Raw genomic sequence first — 9,570 nt, forward strand, 5'->3', positions numbered from 1 at the left:
CAAGGGCTGGTTGTCTGGAAAGACCTGTAACAGTGAGAAACCTTGCGCAGTCTGACCAAGAAGAACAGACAAAGGCACCAAGAGGAACAGACAAAGGCACCAAATTGTACCATCAGGTACGAGAAACTACAGAAACAGCTTTAACGTGATAGGAGAACATAGTGGATAACTCTGACCAGGACATCAGTGGTCCGCAACTGGAGCTGTCCTTTCCCTAGGATGCATCTGGAAACACGAGGGATGGGTTTTGTTTCTTGTTTTGGGTTGTCCTACTGGTTGTTGCCCTGGGGGTCCCGGAGATCCTGAATAGCCTGTCACATAGACCCGTTTCCCTCCTGAAGTGTTACTGGCATCTGGGAAGACAAGCACTGATCCAGATTAAATGAACAATGTGGTAGGAAAATGTTTTCCATGGATGTATAACAGGCAAAAGGTGGTACCCTCAATACGTAAGGAATATCGAGAAACCAATGTTTACAACTACTAAACTGTAAGAAAGCAGGAAAATCAGAAACATAGCCAAGAAACACACCAAAAATATATCCAACCTATTTGTACAGGTGGAGAAATATGTATGTAAAGCACAGGGAACAGTCGAGGAGATTACACACCAAATTTTACTACCAACAAGGAATAAAAGTTGGAAGGTAGGTGAGAAATAGGAGTTTTTACCACTTCTTAGCTTATATATTTCTCTGGTGTTTTAAATTTTACAAAAGAGTATGTATTCTACTGAAAAAGATGTTTCAAATTTTAAAGAAATTATTAAAATGTTCAAAATGACTTCAGTTCAAAGATATTCATTAAAACACAAATGGAAAGAACCTCCCCATGATTTTAAGAGTCTGCTATAACTTTTCTAATAGTTTACTATGTAGATTTTATTTCACATTTAGATCCTAACTCATTGGAATTTACATTTGTGTGGGGGATGCAACAGAAGCTGATTTTCTCCTGTTCAAGTGGAAAACCAACTATCCAGGCACCATTCATTGCGTAGGTCTGGCTTTCCCAGCAGACCTGCAATGCCTCCTTTCCCACTTGCTAAACCCTGACAACTACCGCAGCCTCTCGAGCGCCCTAGAGCGAGCGGGGTGAGCTCTGCAACCTGGGCTCCCTGTCTGCGAGGGGCGGCTACCAGCAGAGCCTTCTCCCAAGACAGCAGCAGGCATGCTGCACACAGAAGCGCTCAGGGGCCATCTGCTGCGGAGCAGGAAACCCCTCATGATGAGCAGGCAGTGGCGGAGCCCCGAGCCCCGGGACTGACCTCGGCTGGGGGCAGCAGGCTTCTAAGGCAGGGAGCCCCCTCCCTTCAGCTCGTCCAGCTCCTCCTGCAGCGTGTGCACCTGGCTGTCGGCAGCTGCCCCTCTTCAGCTCGCCGTTCTTCTCCACCTGCTCCCGCAGGCCGCACCCGTGCTCCTGTTCCCCCAGGAGCAGAAGCAGTAGGAGTGCAGCAGTCGAGGAGATCTTGGGCCCCCAGTGCTGACTGGATGACCCCGCTGAGGGACGTGGGGCCGGTGTCGCTGTGTTCGCCCTGCACATCTTTTGCGGCTGGCTCGGGGGTGACATCTGTTGGAGGGTGAAGGGGCTCTGGGAGGGTTTCTGAGGCATCATTGTGAATGATGAATGTGGGGGCTCTGGGCCAAGCTCTCATCAGGCCCAGGGCTGGTCCCGCTGCTGCTGGGCTCCACATCTCTCTTCAGCCTCTTTCAGTCAACAGCCTCTCAAGGGACAGATGGCCTCTCTTGAGTGTGTGCTGAGGAGAAACTGTAAGAAGGAAGCCAGCCAATAAATGTGCATGCCTCAGATCCTGAGGGATAAAGTCACCCACGGAAATGCCACTCTTACCCAACCAGCCCTGGCTGGGCAGAGGGGGTCTCATCGCCCGCATCTACAGCAGACATGTTTGCATCTCCCAGGCTGCCACACACTGTGGAGGCCACATTGTCTCCTGGAGTTCCTTCCAGAGACTCTGTGTCCGCGCCTGACTGGTGGCTTCCCTGGGTGGCACTGGGTGCGGGTTCGCCCTGCAGAGAGGCTCGCTTCAACTTGCGGGACCCTGGCTGGGCCCTCAGGTTTTCCCTCAAGGATGAGGATGAACCTGAAGCTCCTTTCCCCTCTGCTTCACTGGCATGTTCCTCAGGCCCCCAGCGGCTATCTTGGTGTCATTTCTCCTGGGTAGCCACGGCCTTCAGCTCCTCCTTCTCAGTCAGGTGGAAGTTGGAGGGCAAGGCCGTGGGCTTGAGCACGTAGTACTGATCCTCCAGCCTGTCCAAGAGTTTTTTTTGGTGAAATGTTCACTACAGATGAAAGAATGCTTAGTAGGGTCCAGTCATCCCTGTGAACAGCTTTTAGCCACTGGACCAGAAGTTTTGAGCCCTTTATGTGGAGCCTGCAAGGATACACGAAAAAGTAATTAAAAAGAAAGAATTAAATGTCTCCCCCTAAAATAATCAACTATAAAAGCAAAACAAGTGTTTTTGGGAACACCCACACATAGGAACTTTGCCCATTTAAACCTTTAGGAAAGATGTAAGGAACACCTCTGCTTGCAAGTTATTACTGGAATAGAAAGATAAAAGACCCACTGTCTACCTTAAGGAGCTGACCATCTGTAGGGTAGAGAAGGAAGGAAGGTGAAGACCTCCTCCCAGGCTGTGGTAAGTGCCCTGTAGGGCCACAGATGCTCGGGCAGAGAGCACAGGATGGCACCAAGACAACAGGAAAGGCTTCAGGAAGCCTCAGAAATAGTTCCTAGAAGCTCATGGTTGTCCAACCCTCCTGCTGTCCCTGGGATGCAGGACTTTGGGTGCTAAAACGGGGAGGTTTGGTCCCCCTATTTCAAAGCCAGGCCAGGTGTCGGCCAGCAGAGCCTCCCAGGCACTCAGCAGGGCGCCTGGCCCCAGCTCTACTCAAGCAGCTGAGGATGTGGGACTGCCGCCAAGAGGAGGTCAGCCCCAAGAGCTGTGGTTCGTTGTTCCTCTTGTCCTTCCACTACCAGGAGGAAAGCTGCTCCCTGTACCAAGCAACCAGCCCCTGAAATGTACTGACCAAGACACTTCATAATCTTTTCTCCTCATTAAGGTAAAATCTCTATTTAGAGAAAACTATGCACATGGGGAGGAAGGGGGTCTCTCTCGAGGCTTTCTTCTCCTCCTGAGTTCATCTAACCCCCATTAGGCCATTGTGGACCAGACCGGGTGGATACTAGGTCCTCAGGGAGTTCCAAGCAACCTGACCTTCTAACATTTCTCAATGCTTTGTGACGAGTTACCAAAGGACCCCCACCCCTTTGGCCCCCAGACCACGTTAAACAATGACACATGCCAAGAGCAACCTTCTCTGCAGTGCTTTGCCTCATTCTCAAAAACAGTAACAAATCTTTTGGGACACAGACTCTGAAGGAAACTGTCAAGAAAGCATGCTGTCTGACCTCTGAAACAAGCTCACATTACTAGTTCTTTGGATAGATTGTAACAACTTCTGACTTAAAAAAACCACCGTTAACTTTGAATAAGACTAAAGACAACAAGTGGCATTCAGGTCTTTAAAAACTCAATAACAACCTGCAACATGAAACAAAAGGATCTGCCAGGAGGTTTTCAAAGTAGAATATCTTCAGTGCACTGTTCTGAGACCTCCATTGCAGAGTCTGCAGGAAAGGACTCACTCAACTGGCTGAATTCCAGAAGCCCTCATGAAGGGAGCCAGGCCAAGGGGAAGGCAAACCTCTCATCCTGCTGTGGGAGCCCAAGGAAGAAGTGAAGAGAGGAGCCCCTTCCCTGAGTCCCCAGGGTAAGCCTCCCAGTGAGGAGTGGGCCGCAACCTCCTCCACCCAGGATGCTGTCACATGCAGAGTCTGCAGAGTCAGACGCCTCTCCAGGACTCACATCCAGTGCAGAGCCACCTTTCCCTGCACTGCCAGGATCCTTCTAGCAACAGAGCATCTGAGAGGTGTGTCCATTTGGAGGTAGAAGCTGCATCTGCTCAGCCACATTCCTGATCGCAGAGATCAAGGCAGGTTCCCTGCCATCAAAAGAGCAGAAAAGTCACGGCAAATGCAAGAAGATAGTGACTTAAGAAAGAGTGTTTCCAGAATACCCTGTTTCTTGACATTGTTGGCCCCAGCCTGAATCAATGGAGAGCAGAGTGGCCAGGGGGTGGGGGTGACAGTGTGGTGGAGGCCATAAGGTGGACGCCAGTAGCCATGGGATGGCCACGGTGGCCCGAGGTGCCTGGAACAGAGACAGTGGCACAGACCAAGGCCACATAGCGACTGGTGCTCACTCACCCGCTGGACCGGCCCCAAGGCCCCAAGCACAGAGTGCTGCCTGCCTTGGGCTGGAACACCAGAGGGGCTGACTGGGCGGCAGCAGCTGGTTACCTGTGGAAGGAGATGGCTGTTTCTCCTCGTTGCCCAGTGGTGGGATCAGTTCGCGGCAGTGCAGTGATCACCATCCCGGGCCTCAGGCTGTCATGCTGCCAGGCTCCGGCCCCCTCCTCTCTGTCCCACAGTGGGACTGCCACAAGAGTAGGGCTCAAAGCGACACTGTGCAGCAAGTGGGAGCTGGTCCCCAGGCCCCAAAGGATGGCAAGATGGCGGCGTGTGCCCATCTGTCCTCCGTAAAGCAAGATGGCCTCGTCTGTGGGCCTAGGCAAACTGCTGCCTGATGCACCCACCCTGGGGTCACGCTGCCAAAACGCGTCTGTTCCGCTGCCCTGATGGGTCACTGCTGCGGTATTCATAGCAAATGACCCAGACCGAGGGGGTGGGAGAATGTGGCCGGCCCTCCCAGAGGGGCCCCGCTGGACGCCAAGATGGCGACTGATGCACTTCCACCCGCACTTCTGGCCCCACCCACGTTGCTCACCTGGATTGGCCTCAGCGGCTGAGCATCACATTGTCCTCATTCTCCTGGGCAGCGGGGAGAGGGACGCGAGTAAGTGCACCTGCACCAGTCGGCATGGAAGACTGTGCTCGCCTGGGCCCTTAGCAGCTGGGACTGGCTGGCGCAGTTTGGGGCGGGGCCGTTGTGGGGAGTGGCTCCTCAGGGAGAGCAGGCGGGGACAGCTCCCATAGTGAGACCGGTGCATCTGACAACCAGGTCCCTGTGGGTCTGGACGCTCTTTCCATCCAGCCTTGGTGCTCTGGCACTGGCCTGACAAGCCCATGGCTGCTGGGGCAGGAAGGGTAGCAGGGAGTCAGAGAGTGGAGGGGGGGCACTGGGTGGGTCTGGGGCAATGGTTCTTGGGAGGCTTTTTCCTTCCCCGCCAGGACTTAAGAAGTGGAAACTCTCTAACTCCTCTGTAGTTATGATGTAGGCTGGAGGGGAGGGACATATTCCAATGCTCACAACACATGCATGTTTTTGTTGACTGATAGGTCATTCCAACTTCTTTTTCTGTGATGAGAGAGAGAAACAATCCATCTCGTTGTGCCTTAACTTCTTGGGGTCCTAATACAATGTGTTGGGGGAACAGGGGTGGGGTATTGGTGCTTTGGTCAATGCTAGTGTTGGGCAGGAGGGAGAATCCTCCTCTGCCCTTTCCCTTAAGGATCTTATGGCTGCCCAAATGATTAAAAAACAGGTTAACAGGAGAAAATAATACCAAGTTTAATAACATGTATACATGTGAGAAACTCGGAAATGAGCAGCTCGTCATTCTGTCTAAGCTGCTTGCTTAAGTATTGTACTGTAGCTAAAGGCGTGGAAGGTGTTGGAGGGGTAGTGGTTTGGGATTTTACAGGGAAGAAGACAATTCACATGGAAATAGAAATACAAATGTTTGTCTGACAACTCTTTTGAGGGCAAGCTATAGAGAATGTGACCAGGAAGAGACAGAAATTTTGATAAAATGGGCTTGTTGGTGCCAATCCTATTGTAACATCTATTTTACATTATATTACAGCCATCATATGATATTGGCTCCTTCCTGAAACAGGTCTTCTATGTTAAATTCTTTAGGCAGTTTTGGAGGGGAAAAGCAAATGTTCTTCCTGAGTCTCCTGACTCTTTATTGTCTTCAGCTCAAAATAATCCTCATACCAGAGTGGTGCATCTTGGGGTGGCCTGCCCTGACCACCATCACCAGCACGCTTCTGCTCCAGAGGAGACAGTTCATTAATCTTTGCTGGCAAGATAATTTGGAATTTTGCAAGTTGCCTTGAAAGCATTTGTACACGGGCTCTCTTTTTCTTCCCACAACAATTTTAGTTCCCTCACTCCTTGTAAGGAGTGATTTTCTTTCAAGTGTCCCTGCATCTGTAAAGGAAAACTTTCGTTTGGTTTAATTCCACTTGTCATCGTGGATGGCATTGTTTTTGCTTCCTTTTTCTTTTCCTGGCAGCTGCAACGTAAGTTTACTGAAATCTCAGTTTGGGAACTGTACGGTAGACACGTGAGCAATATTTCAATAGTTTGTGGCATCTGGACACTTAAATGCTTTAGGTGTCTGAAGGAAACAGTAGCCCTGACTTCCAAAGGAGCATGTTCAGCAGATGTATTTCTGGTGAAGTTTGTTTTAAAAAGACAAAGAATCAGACAGTGTTGTACTGTTTGCTGGGGGCACAGGGTGGGGGAAGGAATAGAATTATTTACTTCTCCATCTGTTCTCAGGTTATTACTGCTTGCATACCTACAATCATTCCCAAGAGAGACTTGGGTAAGGTAGAAAACAGAGTTTAATGTCAGTCATATTACCTTAGATCTGAAAGTTATCATGTTAAAGTTAGCGGTAGGCATGTGATGAGCGATAATGGGACACTGAAGGCTGCTTCAAAGTAGAAAAGGTGTTTACATTTGAAGGGCTCTGTTGATGCTGCTAAAAAGATGTATGGTATTTGTAGGATGTGGTGGGGAGTTTTCTTTCTAACATGATGCTGTGCGTCATTTTAGGGCTGATAAATGGACCAGCCTCCCCTAGCCCCTGGTGTTCTTACAGATTTGGCCTTCCTTGCCCAAGTGTTAGGCAGTTCTTTGTTGTTTTTACAGTCATCCATTCGTTAAGCTACATTTCTTATTGAGTGCAAGGTTTGTGTCACGCATTGTTCTAGACCCTGGGGCCAGAGAAGTGAACAAAACACAAAAAGCATGCCCTGGGTGACGTTCTAGATGTGACACCAATGGTGTGACTCCTGTGGGAGAGTGATGTGTGCCAGGCTGGAGGGAGGTGGAGTTGTAGCCAGGAGGGCCAGGAAACGTCTCACTGCAGAGGTAGGTTTTGAACAAGGCCCAAAAGCAGTGTAGGAGGAAGGGCAAGTGGCCTGCTCTGGGAGCAGTAAGGAGGCCAGTGTGGCCAGGGCACAGCCGGTGAGGGCAGCAGGAGCTGAAGGCAGAGTGGTGGCTTGGGCCCAATCATGGGGCCTTGTTGGTCATAGTGAGGACTTGGGCGTTTATTCTGAATGAGATGGTGACCATTTGGAAGGTTTTGAGAGAAGGAGTAACATGGCTGGACAAAAGGTTAGCAGACTTGATCTGGCTGTTCTGTTGAGAATATACCACAGAGGGGCCGGGGCAGAGGCAAGGAGACCAGTTAGGAGGCTGTTCCAATAAGCCAGGCAAGAGGCCTTGGAGGCTTAGGTCAGGGTGGAGAGAGGAGGTTGAATTCTGGGTGTGTTTGGAGATCGAGACAGTAGTACCGTGTACAGATGGGAAATGGTGAGGGCTGGGGAGGGGGGAGTTGAAGTCAGTGCTGAGTTTATGGCCTGAGCTAAGAAATAAGAAACTCAGCTGGGGAGACTGGGGGCTGTCCTGCTTGGTCGGAAGCTGTTGGGAGTTTGCTTTTCGCTGAGTTGACTGTGAGATTTATATTTTGTCTGTGGCTCTTTTCCACGAGAGGAGAGCAGAGAATGGCCACCTGGAATCTGTCGTATGAAGTCCCTGTGCCCCTCCCAGGCTCTCTCCTGGCACAGACATCCTACGGGAAGGTCTTGGAGTGGAGGTTCCTCTGTGCAAACTTTCTTGGGTGTTCTGGCCTGTCAGCACTGTCCCTCCCTGAGTTTGTCACCTTGAAAAGATTTACTCACTTAGTTGAGCCTCAGGTTTTCAAAAGTTAAAGTTTATGTAATCAGTGGGCTTGAAAATCAGTATAAAATATTTCCAAAGAGGCAAGAAATAGATAAATTTCAGAAAAAATAAAAGATTCTAGTATTACATTGAATGTGTCAAAAATTCTTGTTTCCCTTTCTGCCTCCCCTGAGCGTGGGTAGTCATATTGTTAGTTCTGTTCTTTTCTTTGGGATGTAGTGTTTTCAACTGGAATTCCAGGGCTTACACTTGATCAGCAAGTGTTAAGTATGATTTAATTGTTTATAAAACAGTGTCTTGCCATGGAAACAACAGTTAATTAACATTATTTTCTGAAAGTAATAAATACATGTGGCTTTTCTTGTTGAACTAGAAAAATGCTTTACAACTTTCTTCCCTCCTTTCCATTAAAGTGTAGGTTTGTGTGAATTTGCTGGATTCTTCAAGCACTGGGTTGTGCCATTTACAAGATCACTGTAGCCGAAAGCAACGTGACTGGGAGCAGAGGCTTGGGGTCAGGGTCTCTAAGCTAAGCCCCCTTGCGCCTGCACAGGGAAGTACTTGAGGCCCACACCTTCTTGCTGCATGTCCTCTCTGCTCATATCCACCACAGAAGGAGCCTTTCTGCTGAGAGAAGCTGCAGAGCCCTGGAAAGCTGGGAAGGCACCTGCACAGGGGGAGGGAGTTGCTGCCCTTCCTGAGGTTGTCCCTGTGCTCTCCTTGGGCCTGTGTCTACACACAGGGTGGAGTTTTGCACCCACAGAGTAGGTGCCTGCAGAGGGTAATTTGTGCACATTGAGAAAGTCTGTGAATGTCAGGAGTTCTGTGTCTGGATTAGGGTTTATGAATTTAGGGTTCATTTGAGTCACAACCTTAAACTGCATCCTGTTGAGAGTCTCCTCACTTGTGAGAGTGGAAGCTGAGAGAGGGAGCCCTTCTCTTCCTCCCCAGGCAGGGGAGGGTGTATGAGCTCCCAGAGTGCATTCCTGTGGCTGCTCATGTGTCCCCACCCTCCTGCACCAGGAACTGACCCACTCCAGGGCTTCTGTCCCCACCAGGAGAGTTTAGAATGTGTTTAACTTTCTGAATGTGGCTTTCCTTCTGTCCTGTGGGAAGCAGGCTGCTTATCTGTGCTGATCCCAATATTTGTGTTTCTTTGCTTTGGATTCCTGTATCGATTGAACACTGCAGTCCTGTGCTTCTGGTTTCCCTTAGCTCTTTGTAATTTTATTTCCTGTATGAGAAATAACATTTTGAGTTTCTTGGGCTGAAAAATGTGAATTGATGGAGAGATATAATGTCAATAAGGCAAGAAAATTGTGGAACTAAAGAGAATTTTTGTTCTTTTTATGCAAGAGAATCTCAAGGTGTGAAATGAATGTGTTGAAGTTTTCAGGTGCGTTTTTCGTTTTTACATCATTGTTTGCGTGTGCTTGTCCCTAGAGTACATTGAGATTTAAAAAGCTAAAGTAATGGAATTTGTATTTTAATTGATGTGGAGAAAACTAATCAAACTAATCCTACTATGTTTAAGGAGCTAAAC

At 49.2% G+C, this 9,570-nt stretch overlaps 1 pseudogene; it reads right to left on the reverse strand.

Annotated features, from left to right (window-relative positions):
* Positions 1–836: 836 nt before the first annotated feature.
* LOC131419398 (peroxynitrite isomerase THAP4-like) lies at positions 837–4,271 on the reverse strand (annotated as a pseudogene).
* Between the last annotated feature and the right edge of the window lie 5,299 nt (positions 4,272–9,570).

Source organism: Diceros bicornis, chromosome 21, assembly GCF_020826845.1.
Source record: "Diceros bicornis minor isolate mBicDic1 chromosome 21, mDicBic1.mat.cur, whole genome shotgun sequence".
Taxonomy (NCBI): domain Eukaryota; kingdom Metazoa; phylum Chordata; class Mammalia; order Perissodactyla; family Rhinocerotidae; genus Diceros; species Diceros bicornis.